Raw genomic sequence first — 21,524 nt, forward strand, 5'->3', positions numbered from 1 at the left:
TCCGCAAAGCTTATGTTAATTTGGAGTTTCTTAAAAATTTCCAGAAATTTATGGAATTTTTGGTTGTCCTGCGTCTTCTTTAATCGTCCCAGGAAAGGGACCTTCGGCACAAATGGAGGAGGAGGCGGCGGTTTAACATATGGATGTTCGGTTACTTCCTCCTCATTTGTTCCCGTTGTTAAATCGACCGCTTTCTCTTTACTTGCATGTGGATCATCAAGTTTTTTCCCGCTTCGGAGTTCAATAGCTTTGACTTGCTCCCTTGGATTTGATTCCATTGTAGACGGTAAACCCTTTGAGCTCTATTTTGAAGCGAGATGGCAAGTTGAGAAATTTGAGTCTCGAGATGGTGATTGACGGAAGCTTGGTTCTTAAAACCGGTTCTAACTTCCTCAATAAGCTTGTCAATTTTTCTCCCCTCATCCGTATTCCGATTTTGAAAACCGGGTGGGTGTTGTGGTCAGTAGTTGTTGAAGTTGCCTTGGTTTTATGGACCATGGTTTCCTCCTTGGAAATTTGCTCCTCCCATATTTGGGTTGGCATTGGCTTGACCCGAATTGTCCCTCCATGAAAAGTTAGGATGATTCCTCCATCCCGGATTATAGGTGTTGGAATATGGGTCATTGCCTTGCCTTTGCCCATTGACATAGTTGACTTGCTCATTTGAGTTTTGATGTAGGATGGGGCAATCCATTCCCGAATGATCGTGCCCATCACAAGTCTCGCAACCCATTTGAACTACCGCAAGTTGAGCATTCCTTTGATTTGCTTGTTGTTTGTACATCTCGAGTTGTGCTAGAAGTGTCGCATTCTTCGCTTTCATTGCTTCAAATTCTTGGGTTTTCTCGAGGGTCATTATACCCTTTTGAGGTGGTTGCCTCATCCGCTCGGTTGACCAAGAACAACTATTTGTAGCGAGTTCCTCTAGTAATTTATTGGCCTTATCATAAGTTTTCTTCATAACTGATCCTCCCGATGCCGCATCAATCGTTGCCTGTGTTCCCTCATTGGTACCATTGTAGAAAATAGAGACAAGATGCTCCCTTCCTAGATGATGATGCGGACAATTTGTTTGAAGCTCTTTGAAGCGTTCCCAAGCTTGGTATAGAGATTCACCATGTAATTGGAGAAAATCTATAATTTCCTTGATCATCCTCTCCGTTTTGCCCATAGAGAAATACTTATTGAGAAAAGCTTGTGCCAATTGCTTCCATGTTGTGATTGAGGTGCTTGGAATTGATTGAATCCAATTCCTCGCCTTATCCCTCAAAGAGAAAGGGAAAAGACGAAGCTTGATTTGATCCTCCGTCACATTATGGATTTTGAATGTGTTGCACACCTCCGTGAATTTTGAAAGATGAGCGTTTGGATACTCGCGTTCCAACCCATAAAATTGGCAACGACTTTCAAGTAGTTGAATCGTTCCCGGCTTGATTTCAAAATTGTTAGCGAGGATAGGAGGTGCAAAACATCCATGGTTGGCGTTGTCCACGTTGGGTAAGAAGAACTCACCCAAGGTACGTCTTTCGGGAAGAGGGACAACCCTCTCGTTTGGCCTATTAAGAGCTAGGCCATCATGTGGTGGTGGTGGTGGAACAATCCCCTCGTGATTCAACGGAGGGTTACGGTCGTCCTCCATTGTTTTGGATTTCCGCGCTGTTTTTCTGATACTTCTTACGAAAGATGTTAAATCTTGGTGAAACGGTTCTAGCGGTTTTTTGGCACGTCGTGTATTAGGCATACACTAACCAAAACACCTGCGCAAACACAAACAAGAAAACCAACGTAAAATCCAAGAATCACAAAGTATAAAAATAACTAAAATTAAATAAAACTAACTCAATCTAAGAATAAGATACTTTTAATTAATTTAATCGCAATTGCTCCCCGGCAACGGCGCCAAAAACTTGTTGGCAAATAATCGCAAGTATACGATATCGCGCAAGTAATATAACTTGGAAGACCAAGTATCGATCCCACAAGGAACAATGAATTAAACAACTAATTTCTAATATTCTTTAATTGGCTAGTAGAAAAATAAATGGATTTATATAAACTAAATAAAATCTAACTTAATTCAACTTCAAGTAATTAAACTAAAAATCTGAAATTAAACAAATAAATTGAGGTTTAAACAATAATGATAAGAAGCTCAAGGATTGATAATTCCAAATAAACTAGTAAAAGAATGGATTAACATTTATCTAGTGATTTTATTATGAATCGAGCTATTCTAATGCACCGAATCCCTCTCTCTCAAGCCTCAAAGATTCGAATAAAATCACAACCTAATTAACTAATCAATTATTAACTTGCTCTCACAATATTAAAATTGAATTAAAGAACTAAATTGTAATTATGAAGCAAACTCAACGACTACCTAAATTCCAACCCGCTCTCACGGCGTTTTCCTCTAAGTTTTTAATTACCTATGTCTATTTAATTAACAATCTCTCAATTAGTTAATTAAACACAAAATCATGAACTAAGTGATCAAATTAATTCAAGCATTATCTTAGTAATTAAAACACAATTTTACTCACTCAATAAATCCTAATCCAATTCGAAAACTAATCTAAGTGTTCATATAATTCCCCGAACAAAGGATTTAGTTACGCATGCTTAGGCTTAAATTAAACAAAGAAGAAGATGAAGAATTAAACATAATTAGAACAATAAATACCGGAGTTGTCAATTTCGGAAGAATCGTCTAGATTAAACTTGAAATCTTCACAATCGTTCTTTGCAGAAACTAATAATAACTACTTATAAACTGCTAAGAAACAGAAGCTAAAACGCTATTTTAAGAGAACGAAAATAAAACTAATGTATTCTAATAATCAAAACTAGTCTATTACAAGGTCTTTATATAGAGGAGGAAGCTCTGGAATCTTCTAAGTCGATTGGCGAATCTAATTTAAAATAGGAGTTTCGGTGGTAGTCGTAAAAGGAGATTAAATCCAAGTCCAATTCTGATTAGGCAAATTCCACCTCTTTCTCGTCGTACCTATCTTTCCCGTTCGGGAATTAAGCCAAAATCTCAAGGTTCTCGTTCGTGAATCTCTTTCCCGTTCGGGAATTAAGCCAAAATCTCAAGGTTCTCGTTCGTGAATCTCTTTCCCGTTCGAAAAAAACCTTGACTGAGGGAAAATTCTCGTTTGCCCATCCTATTCTCGAACGTACCTTCACCTTTTCACTTGAGTCTCGTTCGAGAATGGCTTTCTCGTTCGAGACTCAACCAAAAACTTCATGGTTCCCATTCGAGACTTGTGTTTATCGAACGGGAACAACTCTTTACTGCACAAGTTTCGTTCGAGACTTTGTAATCTTTTCTTTACGACGTTAATTCCTTCGTCCGTAAGCTACGCTTTTACTCCAACGCTCAATCCATCATTAATTAGCTCCAAATACTCGATTTTTACCTAATTTCCACTAAAACACTAACAAACACTATCAAACATAAAAATGCCAAATAATGTATAAAATTAATACTAAACGTGATAAAAACCGAGTAAAATAGACCCTAATTATAGGAGTAAAATACTCCTATCAGATTTCTGCCAAAAGTTTACAAACGTTACGAAACAAATCCAAACGTTTCCCCTTTCCCCATTTTAGCGATTTAAGCCAAACGTTTACAAACGTTACGTTTGGATTTGTTTCGTAACGTTTGAAATTTTTTGGCTTAAATCGCTAAAATGGGGAAAGATGAAAAGTTTGGATTGTTTCGTAACGTTTGTAAACGTATGGCTTAAATCACTAAAAAGGGGAAACATTTGTTTTTGTTTCGTAACGTTTGTAAAGGTTTGGCTTGAATCGCTAAAAAGGTAAAACGTTTGGATTTGTTTTGTAATGTTTGTAAACGTTTTCATTAAATCGATAAAAAGGTGAAACGTTTGGATTTGTTTCGTAATGTTTTAAACGTTTGGCTTAAATTGCTAAAAAGGTGAAACGTTTGGATTTATTTCGTAATGTTTATAAAATTTTGGTTTTGTTTCGTAACGTTTATAAACGTTTGGATTAAATTGCTAAAAAGGTGAAATGCTTTGATTTGTTTCGCAACGTTTGTAAACATTTGGCTTAAATTGCTAAAAAGGTGAAACATTTTGTTTTGTTTCTTAAATTTGTAAACGTTTGGCTTAAATCGCTAAAAAGATGGCCTAAATTGCTAAAAAGGTGAAACGTTTGGATTTGTTTTGTAGCGTTTGTAAATGTTCGGCATAAATCGTTAAAAATGTGAAACGTTTGGTTGTGGTCCTCAACTTTTGTAAACGTTTGGCTTAAGTTGCTAGAAAAGTTAAAAGCTTGGATTTGTTTTGTAACATTTGTAAACGTTTGGCTTAAATTGCTAAAAAGGTTAAACGTTTTGTTTCGTAAATTTGTAAACGTTTGGCTTATACCGCTAAAAAGGTGGCTTAAATTGTCAAAAAGGTGAAACGTTTTGTTTGTTTTGCTTAAATCGCTAAAAAGGGGAAACGTTTGGATTAAATCGCTAAAAATGTGAAACATTTGGATTTGTTTCGTAATGTTTGTAAATGTTTTGCTTAAATCGCTAAAAAGGAGAAACATTTGGAATTGTTTCGTAACGTTTGTAAACAATTGACTTAAATCGCAAAAAAGGTGAAACGTTTGGATTTGACGTGTATAAACGTTTGGCTTAAATCACTAAAATGGGTAAACGTTTGGATTTGTTTCGTAATGTTTGTAAACATTTGGCTTAAATTGCTAAACGGTGAAACATTTGGTTTTGTTCCATAACATTTGTAAGCGTTGGGCTTAAATCTCTAAAAATGTGAAACATTTGTCTTTTTCCCAACGTTTGTAAATGTTTGAATTAAACCGCTAAAAATGTGAAATGTTTAGTTTTGTTCTGTTACGTTTGTAAACGTTGGACTTATTTTACTAAAAATGTGGAACGTTTGGATTTATTTTGTAACGTTGTATCAGTTTGGCTTAAATCACTAATAATGTGTAACGTTTGGTTTTGTTTTGTAACGTTTGCAAACGTTTGGCTTAAATTGCTTAAAAGGTGAAACGTTTCGATTTGTTTCGTAATGTTTGGAAAAGTTTGGTTTTATTTTGTAACGTTTGTAAACGTTTGGCTTAAATCGCTGAAAAGGTGAAACGTTTTGATTTGTTTCATAACGATTCGTTTGGATTTGTTTCGAAACGTATTAAAAATTTGGCTTAAATGGCTAAAATGGGAAAACGTTTGGATTTGTTTCGTAACGTTTGGCTTAAATCGCTAAAAAGGGGAAACGTTTGGTTTTGTAAGGTTATGAAACAAAACCAAACGTTTAAAATCTTACGAAACAAATCAGAACGTTTCACCATTTTAGCGATTTAAGCCGAACGTTTACAAACGTTACGAAACAAATCCAAGCGTTTCACCTTTTTTGCTATTTAAGCCAATCGTTTACAAACGTAATGAAACAAATCTAAACGTTTCACCTTTTTAGCGATTTAAGCCAAACGTTATAAAAAAAATCCAAATGTTTCACCTTTTTAGCGATTTTAACAAAACGCTTACAAACGTTATGATACAAAACCAAACGTTTGACCTTTTTAGCATTTTAAGCCAAACGTTTACAAACGTTACAACACAAAACAAAATGTTTACAAACATTACGAAACAAATCCAAACGTTTCACCTTTTTAGCGATTTAAGCCCCCTTTTTAGCGATTTAAGCCAAACGAACTAAGCTTTTCACCTTTTTAGCGATTTAAGCCAAACGTTTACAAATGTTACGAAACAAAACCAAACGTTTCAAAACGTTACCAAACAAATCAAAACGTTTAACCTTTTTAGAGATTTAACCCAAGCGTTTACAAACGTTACGACACAAATCCAAACATTTCACCTTTTTAGCGATTTAAACCAAACGTTTACAAACGTTACAAAATAAATCCAAATGTGTCATATTTTTAGCAATTTAAGCCAAACGTTTCAAACGTGTCAAATTTCTAACGATTTACATATACAAACACTACGAAACAAATCCAAACATTTTGTTTAGCCATGTAAACGTTTTGTTTCGTAACGTTTATAACGTCTGTAAACGTTTGGCTTAAATCGCTAAAAAGATGAAACGTTTGGTTTTGTTTCATAACCTTTGTAAACGTTTTGCTTAAATCGCTAAAAAGGTGAAACATTTGGATTTGTTTCGTAATGTTTATTAACGTTTGGCGTAAATCGCTAAAAAGGTGAAACGTTTGCTTTTGTTTCATAATGTTTGTAACGTTTGGCTTAAATTGCTAAAAAGGTGAAATCTAAACGTTTGACATTTTTAACGATCTACGCAAAACATTTACAAACGTTACGAAACCAATCCAAATGTTTCATCTTTTTAGATATTTAAGTCAAACGTCTACAAAAGCTACAAAACAAATTAAAACGTTTCACCTTTTTGGCGATTTAAGCCAAACGTTTACAAATGTTACGAAACAAATCCAAGCGTTTCACCTTTTTAGCAATTTAAGCCAAATATGTACAAACGTTACGAAACAAATCCAAACGTTTTAAACATTTGGTTTTGTTTCGTATAGTTTGTAAGCGTTTTGCATAAATCGCTAAAAATGTGAAACGTTTGGTTTTGTTCCGTAACGTTTATAAACTTTTGACTTAAATCATAAGAAATGTGAAACGTTTGGTTTTGTTCCGTAACGTTTGCAAATGTTTGGCTTAAATCGCTAAAAATGTGAAACGTTTGGTTTTGTTCCATAACATTTGGAAACGTTTGGCTTAAATCTCTAATAATGTGAAACGTTTGGATTTGTTTCGTAATGTTTTAAACGTTTGTCTTAAATTGCTAAAAAGGTGAAACGCTTGGATTTGTTTCTTAATGTTTGTAAACGTTTGACTTAAATCGCAAAAGAGGTGAAACATTTGGATTTTTTTTGTAACGTTTGTAAACGTTTGGCTTAAGTCGCTAAAAAGGTGAAACGTTTGGATTTGTTTCGTAACGTTTTGAACGTTATTCTTATCTCGCTAAAATGGAGAAACTTTTGGATTAGTTTCTTAACGTTTGTAAACGTTTTGCTTAAATCGCTAAAAAGGTAAAACGTGTCGATTTGTTTCGTAACTTTTGTAAACGTTTGGCTTAAATTGCTAAAAAGGTGTAACGCTTGGATTTGTTTCGTAACGTTTGTAAACGTTTGGCTTAATCGCTAAAAATATGAAACGTTTGGATTTGTTTCGTAACGTTTTAAACGATTGGATTTGGATTTATTTCGTAACGTTTTAAACGTTTGGATTTGTTTCGTAACATTTTAAACGTTTAGCTTAAATCGCTAAAAAGGTGACACGTTTGGATTTGTTTCGTAACATTTGTAAACGTTTGGCTTAAATTGCTAAAAATGTGAAGCGCTTGGAATTGTTTCGTAATGTTTCTAAGCGCTTGGTTTTGTTTCGTAACGTTTGTAAACGTTTGGCTTCAATCGCTAAAAAGGTGAAACGTATGGCTTTGTTTCGTAACTTTTGGTGTTGTTTCGTAACGTTTGTAAACGTTTGGATTTATTTGGTAACTGATGGATTCCGGCATCTCGACGGCGTTAATCCTGCAAAAACAGTGTAGATGGCTAATCGGACGGTTTATCCGATTTAGCTCTCCGATGCTTAAATACATTTAGGCTTATGGGAAAATAATTGTAATTGTGAATATTTTGTGTGTTTAGGCATACCTCAGACTCCTTATATAGTGGTAATGAGAGAATACCTTGTAGAAATTAAATAGGAAAAAGATTCCTATTTGACATGTAAATCTATTTAGGAATGCAATTCCTAATAGGAATGTGTTTCCTGCTCTTCTAGAAGATTGGTCTTTTAGAATCTCCTTTATTCTCGCTATCAAATCATATTTAGATTTTTCGACGAGTTTCAAGATCGACTCGGTGGGCCAATCCCTTCAGACTCGGTTCGTAGTATTTTGGTTTCCATCATTAGCCCCCCCGCAAGTAAGCTAATGTCTAGGTATTTATGCCTTGTTTAATTTTTAGCTTTTCCTTGTTGATTTCAGTTTCGCCTTGGCGAGTCCTCTTTTTTTTTTTTTGGCGAGACTCTTGACAAATCTCTTCAATTTATTTTGATATCTTATCACCAGGTATTCCGTTGTTCATGTTTTGATTGTTTTGTGTTCTTGAAATTTCTTCAACTGTCTTCTCATTTCTAATCAATTTTATGATTTGATCCATCGGCCTTTTGAATTTTAAACTTTTATTTGTTTATTCTTTTTCCTCTATATGAGATTCTCCTTGGCGATTCCCTTTGGCGAAGATCATTCTCTTGACGAGACTTATTATCTTCTTTTTATTGTTTTTATAGGCAAAATTCATGTGGCGACTCCTCATCATTTGGTGAAGCTTTTATACTATATGAATATTCATTAGTTGGCGAAGCCCTTGTACTGGGCGAACCCTTATCTTTGGATTTTCCCTCATATTGGGAGAACCTTCTTTTGTGCTTGTCTTTATCTTTATTAATCGAAGTCTTTTATTCCAGCTTTCTTTTATTTAGGCGATGCCATTATATTTGGCGAAACTAACATTTTAGTGGTGAAACCTTTATCTTGGTGTTATCTTTGAATGCCAGTTGATTTTTACTCTTTTAATGAGTAATTGTTTCTTTGAAGTGACTCTTCCTGTTTTCTTTTTCATTTTGAGAGTTTTGTTTTTTTCTTTGGAAAGATTTAAGTTCTTTGACCTCCTCCTCAAATACACTGATCTCGAAGGGTATTTATGCCCGTTTTTGAAATCATGTCTTCAATTTATTTCGTCGATTTTCCTTGATTTTAATTCTTTTCGGGCGGACTGTCTTCCTTTTTAAGATTTGCTCCTTTGATTTGGGCGAGTTGCCTGTGATTCGTTGATTTGGGCCTATAGCCTTATTTTTTTATTTGAGCGAGTCTCCTTATTTTGGCGCTTGGCCTTATTTTTACCCGAATCATTTTAGACTCGGTCTTCTGTTTTGAGATCTTTCGCATTCCTTTTGATTTGCGTTTTGCCTTTCTTTCGCATTTCTCTTATTTTTCGGCGTTTCTCTTTCTTTCGCATTCCTCTATTTCTTGGCTTTTCGTCTTTCGCTTTATTTTGCTTCGAGTTGATTTTGATCTTTGATATTTTGCCTTTAGAGTTAATCTAAACTCTGTTTTTGGCGTTTTACTTTTATTTTTAGAGTAAATCTATACTCTGGTTTTTGGGCGTTTCTCCTTTATTTTAGAGTAAATCTATACTCTGGTTTTTTGTGCGTTTCGCCTTTATTTTATTGTAAATCTATACTCTGGTTTTTTGGCGTTTCACCTTTATTTATTCTGATTCCTTTCTACTTTGCTGCGTTGTATGAATTATAGATAGTTCGCACCATTGGGCATGACACACGTCTATACTTGACAATGGGCGATTGGCACCGTCGGGTATTGACAAAAAGTATATACTTGACGACGGGCGATTTGCACCATCTAGTATGACAAAAGTCTATACTTGATGATGGGCCATTTGACTTCTACTTCATTCTGTATTCTTTCCCTCTTGGGGTTTTCTTCAGAATTCGGACGAACCTATCTCTTCTTTCCCTTTTTGGGTTTTCTTCAGGATTCAGCCAGACCTATCTCCTCTTTCCTTCTTTGGGTTTTCTTCGGGATTCGGCCGGACCTATCTCTTCAGGATTCGGCCGAATCTATCTCTTTAGGATTCTGTCGAATCTATCTGTTTTTTCCCTCCTGGGGTTTTCTTCAAGGTTCAAACGAACCTATCTTCTTTGTCCCTCTAGGGGTTTTCCTTTGGATGAGTCTTCTTTGTCAAGTTTTGATTTCTTTTTTGTTGTTTTCTTGGTTTATTATTTTTGACCGAGCCTTATTAAGGCAAGTCTCTTCTTGGTTAAGCCTTGGCTTATTCTTCTTTGGCGGAGCCTTCTTGGTTTATTCATTCGTTTTGCCCGAGGTCTTTTTCTTTATTTTTACATCGCTTCGTTCTCCATTATCTCAAGTTGTGCTTTTTATTGATTTCTTTCTCCATCTTCATTATTGCTCAGGGTAAAATTCATTTAATTTCTTGTTTCTTCTCTTCTTTCAGCCTTTATATTTATTTTTTCTTTTCTTACCACCGATTTTTGCTATGCTTTCTGTATTCTTTTACTCTTTGTAGGAGTTCTGTTCCCACCATCTCTCGCTTTATTTCCTTTTTCTGGTTTTTTTCTTGTTTTTGTAATTATTAGATCTGAGTTATTTGCTTTCGCTAATTGTTTGTCTTTTTTTTTCTTTTCTTGATCGTATTCTTCGTGGAATTTATATCTCTTCCTTCAAGCTCCCCCACAAATACACCTATCTCAAAGGGTATTTATGCCCGTTTTTTAGATTATGTCTTCATTTTTCGCCTCTTGGGCCGTTTTCGTTCTTTCTTTTACTGCGTTGATAGGGGCGAGCACTTCAGTTTCACGTCGTCCAGGCGAGTTCTTTAGTTTTGATGTTCTTTAGTGTCTTGACTATATTTTCTTTCATAACTTCTTCCGCTATATATGTGGTTTTGCTCCGATATGCAAATTCAGGGGATTCGCCTTTGTCTTCCTAATTTTTCTTTTTTGATCGACTTTGTGGGGCTATTTTTACTTTTGCTCTTTTGTCTTTTGCTTTTTTTGTTTTTCTCTTCTTGAATTTGGTCCGCTCATGGTTTGGTTTTAGTTTTCACCGCTTCAGATGGTATCTTTGTGATCTTTTTGGGATTGTCTCCTCATGTTTTCCTCGCTGGCTTCGTTGTTTTTAAGGTATTAAACCCTTCTTCTTTATTTTTCCAGTTGTGTTTCCTCTATTGATTTCTTGCTTTTTTTTCTTTTCCTACAACCTGTAGGTTTTTCGCTTCTCTTGCTTTCTTGATTAGGTCTTGTTTGTCTTTATTTTTCTTGGCGTAGGTTTCTTGACTTTGCATTTTTTGCTATTTTTTCTCCTCTTTCGCTCATGATCGGAACTCCCTCTTCATCACTATGTTTGATTCGCCTTCGCCTTTTTCTTTTGGATCATCCCTCTCTTTACTTTTTGGGCTACTTCGCTTTTCGCCTTTTGGGCGTTGCTCGTCTGGTTTTCGCTATTTTTTCCTTTTATTTTTCTTTGCGTTCCTTTTAATTTCTACTTTTTCAACATCTTCGCTATTTTTTCTTCTAGGTCGCCATTCGTTGCGTATTTGATTTTACTTTGGGATGGGGATTCAGAGGACTCTCCTTCTTCTTTCTGATATTTTTATTTTGCTTTGGACCGGAACTTCTTCCTCATCTACATGCTTGTGTCGCTTTTAATTTTGATTTTTGCCTCTAGGGCGATTTCTTCCATTCCTTCTGAAATATTTTGTCTTTTGGTCCTTGGGTCATTTCTGTAGTTTTGATTTTTGCCTCTAGCGCAGTTTCATTTGTTGTCTTCTGGGACATCTCATCTTTCAGTCCTTGGACCATTTCTCCTATTGTTTCTTCTGGGTGTGTTCTCTTAATTTTCGTATTTTTTATTCGCTCCTTGCCTTATAGGGCTCTTTTCTCCTTAAATTATTATTGAGTAGTTTGTAGTTTATCGAGTCCATTCTCTTCTTTTATTTCGGTTCGTCTAGATTTGACTCTTTATTCTTTTTGACCGAGCATTTCTAGGAGCGATTCCTTCTTAATTAGGCTATATTTAGCTTATTATATACTCTCTATATATATATATATTAATATATATATATATATATACATATTAATATATTCTAGCCAAAAAAACATCTCATATATACTATTTATTGAATTTTAAATCAAATACATAATATACTTGAAGTCATATAAAAGTGTGAGTCAAACAAAAATAATAGTTTATTATATATTTTTCTTTGATTTTAAAACCAAAATTAATAACCAAATTTTAATATATAGCATGCGAAATTTCAGAATATATGAAAAAGTTCATCATGCATTATTTCAAAGATCATAAAAAGCATTGAACCTAATTTAATATAAGACCAAGTATATGAAAACTTATCGTGATTTAGTTCCCGTTGATAATAAGATAATATTTTTGATGTGTCAATGCCGGACGTGATCCTATTTTTCCTTTGAATTTGGCCAATTATGCGACCCGCTTCCTTTGCAATTAATCTTCCCCTTTTTTTGATCGGTGTTGTATTAGCCCGCCTCATGCTCCTGTGCATTTAATTGTTATAAATATGGAAAACGTTGTGGCCAAGAAACCATACGCTTGAGTCCATGTCATCTTATTTGAATAGAACTGCTTATAATTTACAAACATCATATAATCCTTGTCATCTTATGGTCAGCAATTAACCAATTAGTAACATCGATGATGCCTTTGAAATAGAAACCAAGCAACATTCTAACGGCATGCGCGTTTGCAAATATCTTTAGTAGGTTTTGTGTAATTATCCACCATGCTAAGAAGAACCAATGGATGTACGATCACCTTTTCAATCGGTGTTGTGCAAATTTGCTTTTTTTATCACATCCATTGTAATTGATTAATTGTTGAGTCGCAATTTTGATTTTTAGGTTGGTTCTATTGGATCCATTTGTTGTTCTTTTAGATTAGTCCCGTCGGATGCCATCCTTTAACGAAATTTATTTGAGTTCAGAGAAACTCCTTCGATTTTGAAGTTTTTATGCTTTTCCCACAGACATGGCCAATTGATGGATTCCAGCATCTCGACGGCGTTAATCCTGCAAAATAGTATAGATGGCTAATCGGACGGTTTGTCCGATTTAGCTCTCCGATGCTTAAGTCAGTTTAGGCTTAAGGGGGAATAATTGTATTTGTGAATATGTTGTGTGTTTAGGCATTCCTCAGACTCCTTATATAGTGGTAGTGAGAGAATACCTTGTAGAATCTAAATAGGAAAGAGATTCCTATTTGACATGTAAATCTATTTAGGATTGCGATTCCTAATAGGAATGTGTTTCCTGTTCTTCTAGAAGATTGGTCTTCCAGAATCTCCTTTATTCTCGCTATCAAATCATATTTAAATTCTTCGACAAGTCTCAAGATCGACTCGGTGGGCAAATCCCTTCAGACTCGGTTCGTAGTATTTTAGTTTCCATCAATAACGTTTGTAAACGTTTGGTTTAAATCACTAAAAAGGTGAAACATTTGGTTTTGTTTTATAACCTTTGCAAACGTTTGGTTTTATTCCGTAACGTTTGTAAACGTTTGGCTTATATCGCTAAAAATGTGAAACGTTTGGTTTTGTTCCGTAACGTTTGTAAACGTTTGGCTTAAATTGCTAAAAATGTAAAACGTTTTGATTTATTTTGTAACGTTCGTAACGTTTGGCTTAAATTGCTAAAAAGGTGAAATCCAAACATTTTACATTTTTAGCAATTTAAGCCAAACATTTACAGACGTTACGAAACCAATCCAAATGTTTCATCTTTTTAGAGATGTAAGTCAAACGTTTACAGACGTTACGAAACCAATCCAAATGTTTCACCATTTTAGTGATTTAAGCCAAATGTTTACAAATGTTATGAAACAAATCAAAGTGTTTCACTTTTTTAACAATTTAAGCCAAACGTTTAAAAACGTTAGGAAACAAATCCAAACGTTTCCCCTTTCCCCATTTTAGCGATTTAAGCCAAACGTTTACAAACGTTACGTTTGGATTTGTTTCGTAATGATTGTAAACATTTGGCTTAAATCGCTAAAATGGAGAAAGGTGAAAAGTTTGGATTTGTTTCGTAACGTTAGTAAACGTTTGACTTAAATCGCAAAAAAGGGGAAACGTTTGGTTTTGTTTCGTAACGATTGTAACCGTTTGGCTTGAATTGCCAAAAAGGTGAAACGTTTTGATTTTTTTTGTAATGTTTATAAACGTTTGGATTAAATCGCTAAAAAGGTGAAATATTTGGAATTGTTTCGTAACGTTTGTAAACTTTTAGCTTAAATTGCTATAAAGGGGAAACGTTTTGATTTGTTTCGTAATGTTTGTAAACGTTTGGTTTTGTTTCGTTACGTTTGTAAACATTTGGTTTAAATTGCTAAAAAGGTGAAACGCTTGGATTTGTTTCGTAACGTCTGTAAACGTTTTGCTTAAATTGCTAAAAATGTGAAACGTTTGGATTTTTTTTCTATCGTTTGTAAGCATTTGGTTTAAATAGGCAAAAAGGTAAAATGCTTGGATTTGTTTCGTAACGTTTAAAAGATTTGGTATTGTTTCGTAAAGTTTGTAAACGTTTGGCATAAATCGTTAAAAATGTGAAACGTTTAGTTTTGTTGCATAACTTTTGTAAACATTTGACTTAAATCGCTAGAAATGTGAAACGTTTGGTTTTGTTCCGTAACTTTTGTAAGTGTTTGGCTTAAATCGCTAAAAATGTGAAACGTTTGGTTTTGTTCCATAAAGTTTGTAAACGTTTGGCTTAAATCTCTAAAAATGTGAAACGTTTGGATTAGTTTTGTAACGTTTTAATTGATTTTTTTTCGCAACATTTGTAAACGTTTGAATTAAATCGCTAAAAATGTGAAACATTTGGTTTTGTTTCGTAACGTTTGTAAACGTTTGGTTTAAATCGCCAAAAATGTGGAACGTTTGGATTTATTTTGTAACGTTTGTAAACGTTTAGTTTAAATCGCTAAAAATGGTGTAACCTTTGGTTTTTTTTTGTAACGTTTGTAAACGTTTGGCTTAAATCGCTAAAAAGGTGAAACGTTTGGATTTGTTTCGTAACATTTAGAAACGTTTGGATTAATCGCTAAAAATGTGAAACTTTTGGATTTGTTTCGTAACATTTTAAACGATGGATCTGGATTTTTTTCATAACGTTAAACGTTTGGATTTGTTTTTCACGGTTTAAACGTTTAGCTTAAATCGCAAAAAAGGTGACCCATTTGGATTTGCTTCGTAACATTTGTAAACGTTTGGCTTAAATTGCTAAAAATGTGGAGCGCTTGGATTTGGTTCGTATTGTTTCTTAACGGTTGGATTTGTTTCGTAACGTTTGTAAACGTTTGGCTTCAATCGCCAAAAAGGTGAAACGCATGGATTTGTTTCGTAATTTTTGAAACTTTTTGTTTTGTTTCGTAACGTTTGTAAACGTTTGGATTTATTTGGTAACCTTTGTAAACGTTTGGCTTAAATCACTAAAAATGTGAAACGTTTGGTTTTGTTTTATAACCTTTGCAAACGTTTGGTTTTGTTCCGTAACGTTTGTAAACGTTTGACTTAAATTGTTAAAAAAGGGAAATGCTCGTATTTGTAAACGTTTCGCTTAAATCGCAATAAAGGTGAAACATTTGGATTTGTTTCGTAACGTTTTAAACGTTTTGTGAAAAGTTTGGATTTGTTTGTAAACGTTTGGTTTTGTTTCGTAACATTTATAAACGTTTACAAATGTTACAAAACAAATCCAAACGTTTCACCTTTTTAGCGATTTAAGCCAAACGTTTACAAATGTTACGAAACAAATCAAAACGTTTCACCTTTTTTGCAATTTAAGCCAAACATTACGAAACAAAACCAAACGTTTACAAAGGTTATGAAACAAAACCAAATATTTCACCTTTTTAGCAATTTGAGCCAAACCTTTACAAACGTTACGAAAAAAAACAAACGTTTCACATTTTTAGCGATTTAAGCCAAACATTTACAAACGTTACGGAACAAAACCAAACGTTTCAAACGTTACGAAACAAATCCAAACGTTTAACCTTTTTAGCGTTTTAAGCCAAACGTTTACAAACGTTACGAAACAAAACCAAACGTTCACAAACGTTACGAAACAAAACCAAACGTTTCAAAACGTTACGAAACAAATCCAAAATTTTCACCTTTTTAGCGATTGAAGCCAAACGTTTACAAACGGTACAAAACAAAACAAACGTTTACAAAAGTTACAAAACAAATTAAAGCGTTTCACCTTTTTAGCAATTTAAGCCAAACGTTTACAAACGTAACGAAACAAATCCAAACATTTCACCTTTTTAGCGATTTAATCCAAACGTTTACAAACGCTACGAAATAAATCCATAGGAAACAAATCAAAACGTTTCCCATTTTTAGCGATTTAATCGGCTTAAATCAGGCTTGATGCCATCTGCGGTTCGGAATCCATGTGGGCTTTCTGGTTTTGATGATTCGTGCTTCATTCTAAAGTGAGGGTTTTTTTATTCCGAGTTAGCCTTACCAACCAAATCCAAGAGTTTCACCTTTAATCCAAACGTTTATACACGTTACGAAACAAATCCAAACGTTTCCCCATTTTAGCAATTTAAGCCAAACGTTTAAAGCGTTACGAAACAAATCAAAACGATTTAAGCCAAACGTTTACAAAGTTACAAAACAAATCCAAACGTTTACAAAGTTACAACGTTTGGATTTGTTTCGTAACGTTTGTAAACGTTTGGATTTGTTTTGTAACTTGGTAAACTTTTGGCTTAAATCGTTTTGATTTGCTTTGTAATGTTTGTAAACATCTGACTTAAATCGCTAAAATGGTGAAACATTTGATTTTGATTCGTAGTGTCTGTAAACGTTGGGCTGAGATTGCTAGAAATGTGAAACGTTTGGTTTTGTTTCATTACTTTTGTAAATGTCTGGCTTAAATCGCTAAAAAAGTGAAACGTTTAGATTTGTTTCATAACGTTAATAAACATTTTGTTTAAATTGCTAAAAATGTGAAATGCTTGGATTTGTTTCGTAACTTTTGTAAATATTTGGCTTTGTTTTCTAACGTTTGTAAACGTTTGGCTTAATTTGCTAAAAATGAGAAACGTTTGGTTTTGTTTCGTAACGTTATAAACGTTTGGATTTGTTTCGTAGTGTTTTTAAATGTTTGGCTTAAATCGCTAAAAAGGTCAAACGTTTGGTTTTGTTTCATAGCCTTTGTAAACGTTCGGTTTAAACCGCTATAAAGGTGAAACATTTGGATTTGTTTTGTAACGTTTTAAACGTTTGGCTTAAATCGCTAAAATGGGGAAACGTTTGGATTTTTTTCGTAACGCTTGGATTTGTTTTGAACGTTTTAAACGTTTGTCTTAAATCGCTCGGTTTATAAACATTTCTCCATTTTAGCAATTTAAACCAAATTTTTACAAACGTCACGAAACAAAACAACCCGTTTCACATTTAACTAAACATTTAAACCAAAACGTTTAAAAAGGGGAAACGTTTGGATTTGTTTAGTAACATTTGGCTTAAATCGCTAAAATGGGGAAAGGTTTGGTTTTGTTTCGTAACATTTGTAAACGTTTGGCTTAAATCGCTAAAATGGTAAAACATTCGGATTGGTTTTGTAACGTTTGGTTTGTAAACGTTTTCACATTTTTAGCGATTCAAGCCGAACGTTTACACACGTTACAAAACTAAATTATGAAACAAATCCAAACGTTTCACCTTTTTAACAATTTAAGCGATGTTTACAAACGTTACGAAACAAATCCTAACGTTTGGCTGAAATCACTAAAAACGGGAAACGTTTGGATTTGTTCTATAGCGTTTGTAAACGTTTGGCTTAAATCATTAAAAAGGTGAAACATTTGGTTTTGTTTCGTAACGTTTGTAACGTTTGGATTTGTTTCGTAACATTTGTAAACGTTTGGCTTAGATCGCTAAAAATGTAAAACATTTGGATTTGTTTCGTAACATTTTAAACGTTTGGCTTAAATCGCTATAATGGAGAAATGTTTGAATTTGTTTCATAACGTTTTAAACGTTTGGCTTAAATCGCTAAAATGGGGAAATGTAGGGATTTGTTTTTTAACGTTTTTAAATTTTTGGCTTAAATCGCTAAAAAGGTGAAACGTTTGGTTTTGTTTCGTAACGTTTTAAACGTTTGGATTTGTTTCGCAACGTTTGTAAATGTATCGCTTAAATTACTAAAACGTAAAACGTTTGGATTTGTTTCGTAACGTTTGTAAATGTTTTGTTTTGTTTTGTTTCGTAGCATTTATGAACGTTCAGCTTAAATCGCTAAAAAGGGGAAACATTTGGATTTGTTTCGTAAACTTTGAAAACGCTTGGCTCAAATTTCTAAAAAGGGGAAACGTTTGGATTTGTTTAGGAGCGTTTGTAAACGTTTGGCATAAATCGCTAAAAAGGGGAAACGTTTGGATTTGTTTCGTAACGTTTGTAAACATTTGGATTAAATCACTAAAAATGTGAAATATTTGGATTTGTTTCGTAACGTTTGTAATCGTTTGTCTTAATTCGCTAATAAGGGGAAACTTTTGGATTTTTTTTCGTTACGTTGTAAACGTTTGGTTTAAATCGCTAAAAAGGTCAAACGTTTGGATTTATTTCTAACGTTTGTAAAGGTTTGGCTTAAATCGCTAAAATGGGGAAACGTTTGGTTTTGTTTCGTAACGTTTGTAAACCGTTTGGATTAAATCGCTAAAAAGGTGAAATGTTATGATTTGTTTCTTAACGTTTGTAAACGTTTCGCTTAAATTGCTAAAAAGGTGAAACGCTTGGATTTGTTTCGTAACAGTTGTAAACATTTGGCTTAAATCGCTAAAAAGGTGAAACGTTTGGATTTGTTTTGTTACGTTTGGCTTAAATTGCTAAAATGGGGAAACATTTGAAATTGTTTCGTAACGTTTGTAAACGTTTCAACTTTTTATCGATTTAAGCCAAAAGTTGGAACATTACGAATCAAATCCAAACGTTTCCCCATTTTAGCAAATTAAGCCAAACGTTTACAAACGTTACGAAACAAATCTAAACGTTTCACCTTTTTATCGGTTTAAGCCAAACGTTACAAAAAAATCCAAGCGTTTCACCTTTTTAGAAATTTAAGCCAAACATTTACAAATGTTATGAAACAAATTCAAACTTTTCACCTTTTTAGTGATTTAAGCCAAACGTTTACAAACGTTTCATGTTTTTAGCGATTTGATCCAACCTTTTACAAACGTTACGAAACAAATCCAAACATTTTACCTTTTTAGCAATTTAAGCCAAACGTTTTCAAACGTTACGAAACAAATCCAAACGTTTCACCTTTTAGCAATTTAAGCCAAACAATTACAAACGTTACGAACATATCCAAACGTTTCACCTTTTTTGCAATTGAAGCTAAACGTTTCACCTTTTTAGCGATTTAAGCCGAACGTTTACAAATGTTACGAAACAAATCCAAACGTTTGGCTTAAATTGCTAAAAAGGTGAAAGGTTTGGTTTTGTTTTGTAAGGTTTTAAACGTTTGGTTTTGTTTCGTAACGTTTTCACCATTTTAGCATTTAAGCCAAACGTTTGGTTTTGTTTCGTAACATTTATAAACGTTAGGAACAAAACCAAACGTTTAAAACGTTACGAAACAGATCCACACGTTTCACATTTTAATCGATTTAAGCCAAAAGTTTACAAACGTTACAAAACAAATCAAAACGTTTCTCCATTTTAGCGATTTAAGCCAAACGTTTACAAACGTTACGTGACAAATCAAAGCGTTTCACCTTTCTAGCAAATTAAGCCAAACGTTTACAAACGTTACGAAACAAATCCAAATGTTTCCCCATTTTAGCCATTTAAGCCAAACGTTATGAAACAAATCCAAGCGTTTCACCTTTTTAGCAATTTAAGCCAAACATTTGTGAATCATACGAAAGAAAACCAAACGTTTCACCTTTTTAGCGATTTAAGCCAAAGGTTTACAAACATTACGAAACAAATCCAAGCGTTTCACCTTATTAGCGATTTAAGCCAAACGTATACAAACGTTACGAAACAAATATAAATGTTCCCCATTTTAACGATTTAAGCTAAACGTTAATATAAGTTTGGTTTATTTCGTTATTTTAAAAACTTTTGGCTTAAATCGCTAAAAAGGGGAAACGTTTGGATTTGTTTCGTAATGTTTCTAAACGTTTGGCTTAAGTCGCTATAAATGTGAAACATTTGGTTTTCTAACGTAACTTTTAGCTTAAATTGCTAAAAAGATGAAACGCTTGGATTTGTTTCCTATTGTTTGTAAACGTTTGGCATAAATTGCTAAAAAGGTGAAACGTTTGGCTTTGTTTCGTAAATTTGTAGACGTTTTGCTTAAATCTCTAAGAGGTGGCTTAAATTGCTAAAAATGTGAAACGTTTGGATTTGTTTCGTAACATTTTAAATGTTTGGTTTAAATCACTAAAAACGTGAAATGTTTGGATTTGTTTCGTAACGTTTCTAAACGTTTGACTTAAATCACTAAAAAGGTGAAACGTTTGGATTTGTTTCGTAACGTTAATAAACGTTTGGCTTAAATGGCTAAAAATGTGAAACGTTTGGATTTGTTTCGTAATGTTTGTAAATGTTTGGCTTAAATACCTAAAAATGTGAAATGTTTGAATTTGATTCGTAGCTTTTGTAAACGTTTGGCTTCTATCTCTTAAAAGGTGAAACGTTTTGATTTGTTTCATAAAGTTTGTAAACGTTTGGCTTAATTTGCTAAAAAGGTGAAACTCTTGGATTTGTTTCGTAACGTTTGTAAGTGTTTGGCTTAAATCGCTAAAAAGGGGAAACATTCGGATTTCTTACTTAGCGTTTCTAAACGTTTGGCTTAGATCGCTAAAAAGGTGAAACGTTTGGATTTATTTCGTAACGTTTGTAAACGTTCGGCGTAAATCGCTAAAAATGTGAAATGTTTGGTTTTGTTCTGTAACATTTGTAAACGTTTGGCTTAAATTGCTAAAAAGGTGAAACTCTTGGATTTGTTTCTTAACATTTGTAAACGTTTGGCTTAAATCGCTAAAAAGGTGAAACGTTTGGTTTTGTTTCGTAAATTTGTAAACGTTTGGCTTAAATCGCTAAAAAAGTGGCTTAAATCTCTAAAAAGGTGAAACATTTGGATTTCTTTCGTAACGTTTTAAACGTTTGGTATAAATCGCTAAAAAGGTGAAACGTTTGGAGTTGTTTCGCAACATTTGTAAACGTTTTGCTTAAATCGCTAAAAATGTTAAACATTTGGATTTGTTTCGTAACGTTAGTAAACATTTGGCTTAACTCGCTAAAAATGTGAAACATTTTTATTTGTTTCCTAACGTTTATAAACGTTTGGCTTAAATTACTAAAAAGGTCAAACGCTTGGATTTGTTTCATAACGTTTGTACACGTTTGGCTTAAATCGCTAAAATGGGGAAACTTTTGGATTTGTTTCTTAACTTTTGTAAATGTTTGGCTTAAATCGCTAAAAAGGTAAAACATTTGGATTCGATTCGTAACGTTTCTAAACATATGGCTCAAATTGCTAAAAAAGTGAAACGTTTGGATTTATTTCATAACGTTTTGTATACGCTTGGCTTAAATTGCTAAAAAGGTGAAATGTTTGGATTTGTTTCGTAAAGTTTGAAAACGTTTGGCTTAAATTTCTAAAAAGGGGAAACGTTTGGATTTGTTTAGGAACGTTTGTAAACGTTTGGCATAAATCGCTAAAAAGGGGAAACGTTGGGATTTGTTTCGTAACGTTTGTAAACATTTGGATTAGTTGCTAAAAATGAGAAACATTTGAATTTGTTTCGTTACGTTTGTAATTGTTTTTCTTAATTCGCTAATAAGGGGAAACTTTTGGATTTTTTCGTTACGCTGTAAACGTTTGG

At 33.6% G+C, this 21,524-nt stretch overlaps 1 non-coding gene across 1 annotated transcript; it reads left to right on the plus strand.

The window, feature by feature from the left end:
- Positions 1 to 1,049: 1,049 nt before the first annotated feature.
- On the plus strand, positions 1,050 to 1,156 carry LOC126685198 (small nucleolar RNA R71). Its single transcript, XR_007643310.1, has one exon. It is a non-coding gene; the product is annotated as a small nucleolar RNA R71 (small nucleolar RNA).
- Positions 1,157 to 21,524: the final 20,368 nt, after the last annotated feature.

The sequence above is a fragment of the Mercurialis annua genome, linkage group LG5, assembly GCF_937616625.2.
Source record: "Mercurialis annua linkage group LG5, ddMerAnnu1.2, whole genome shotgun sequence".
Taxonomy (NCBI): Eukaryota; Viridiplantae; Streptophyta; class Magnoliopsida; order Malpighiales; family Euphorbiaceae; genus Mercurialis; species Mercurialis annua.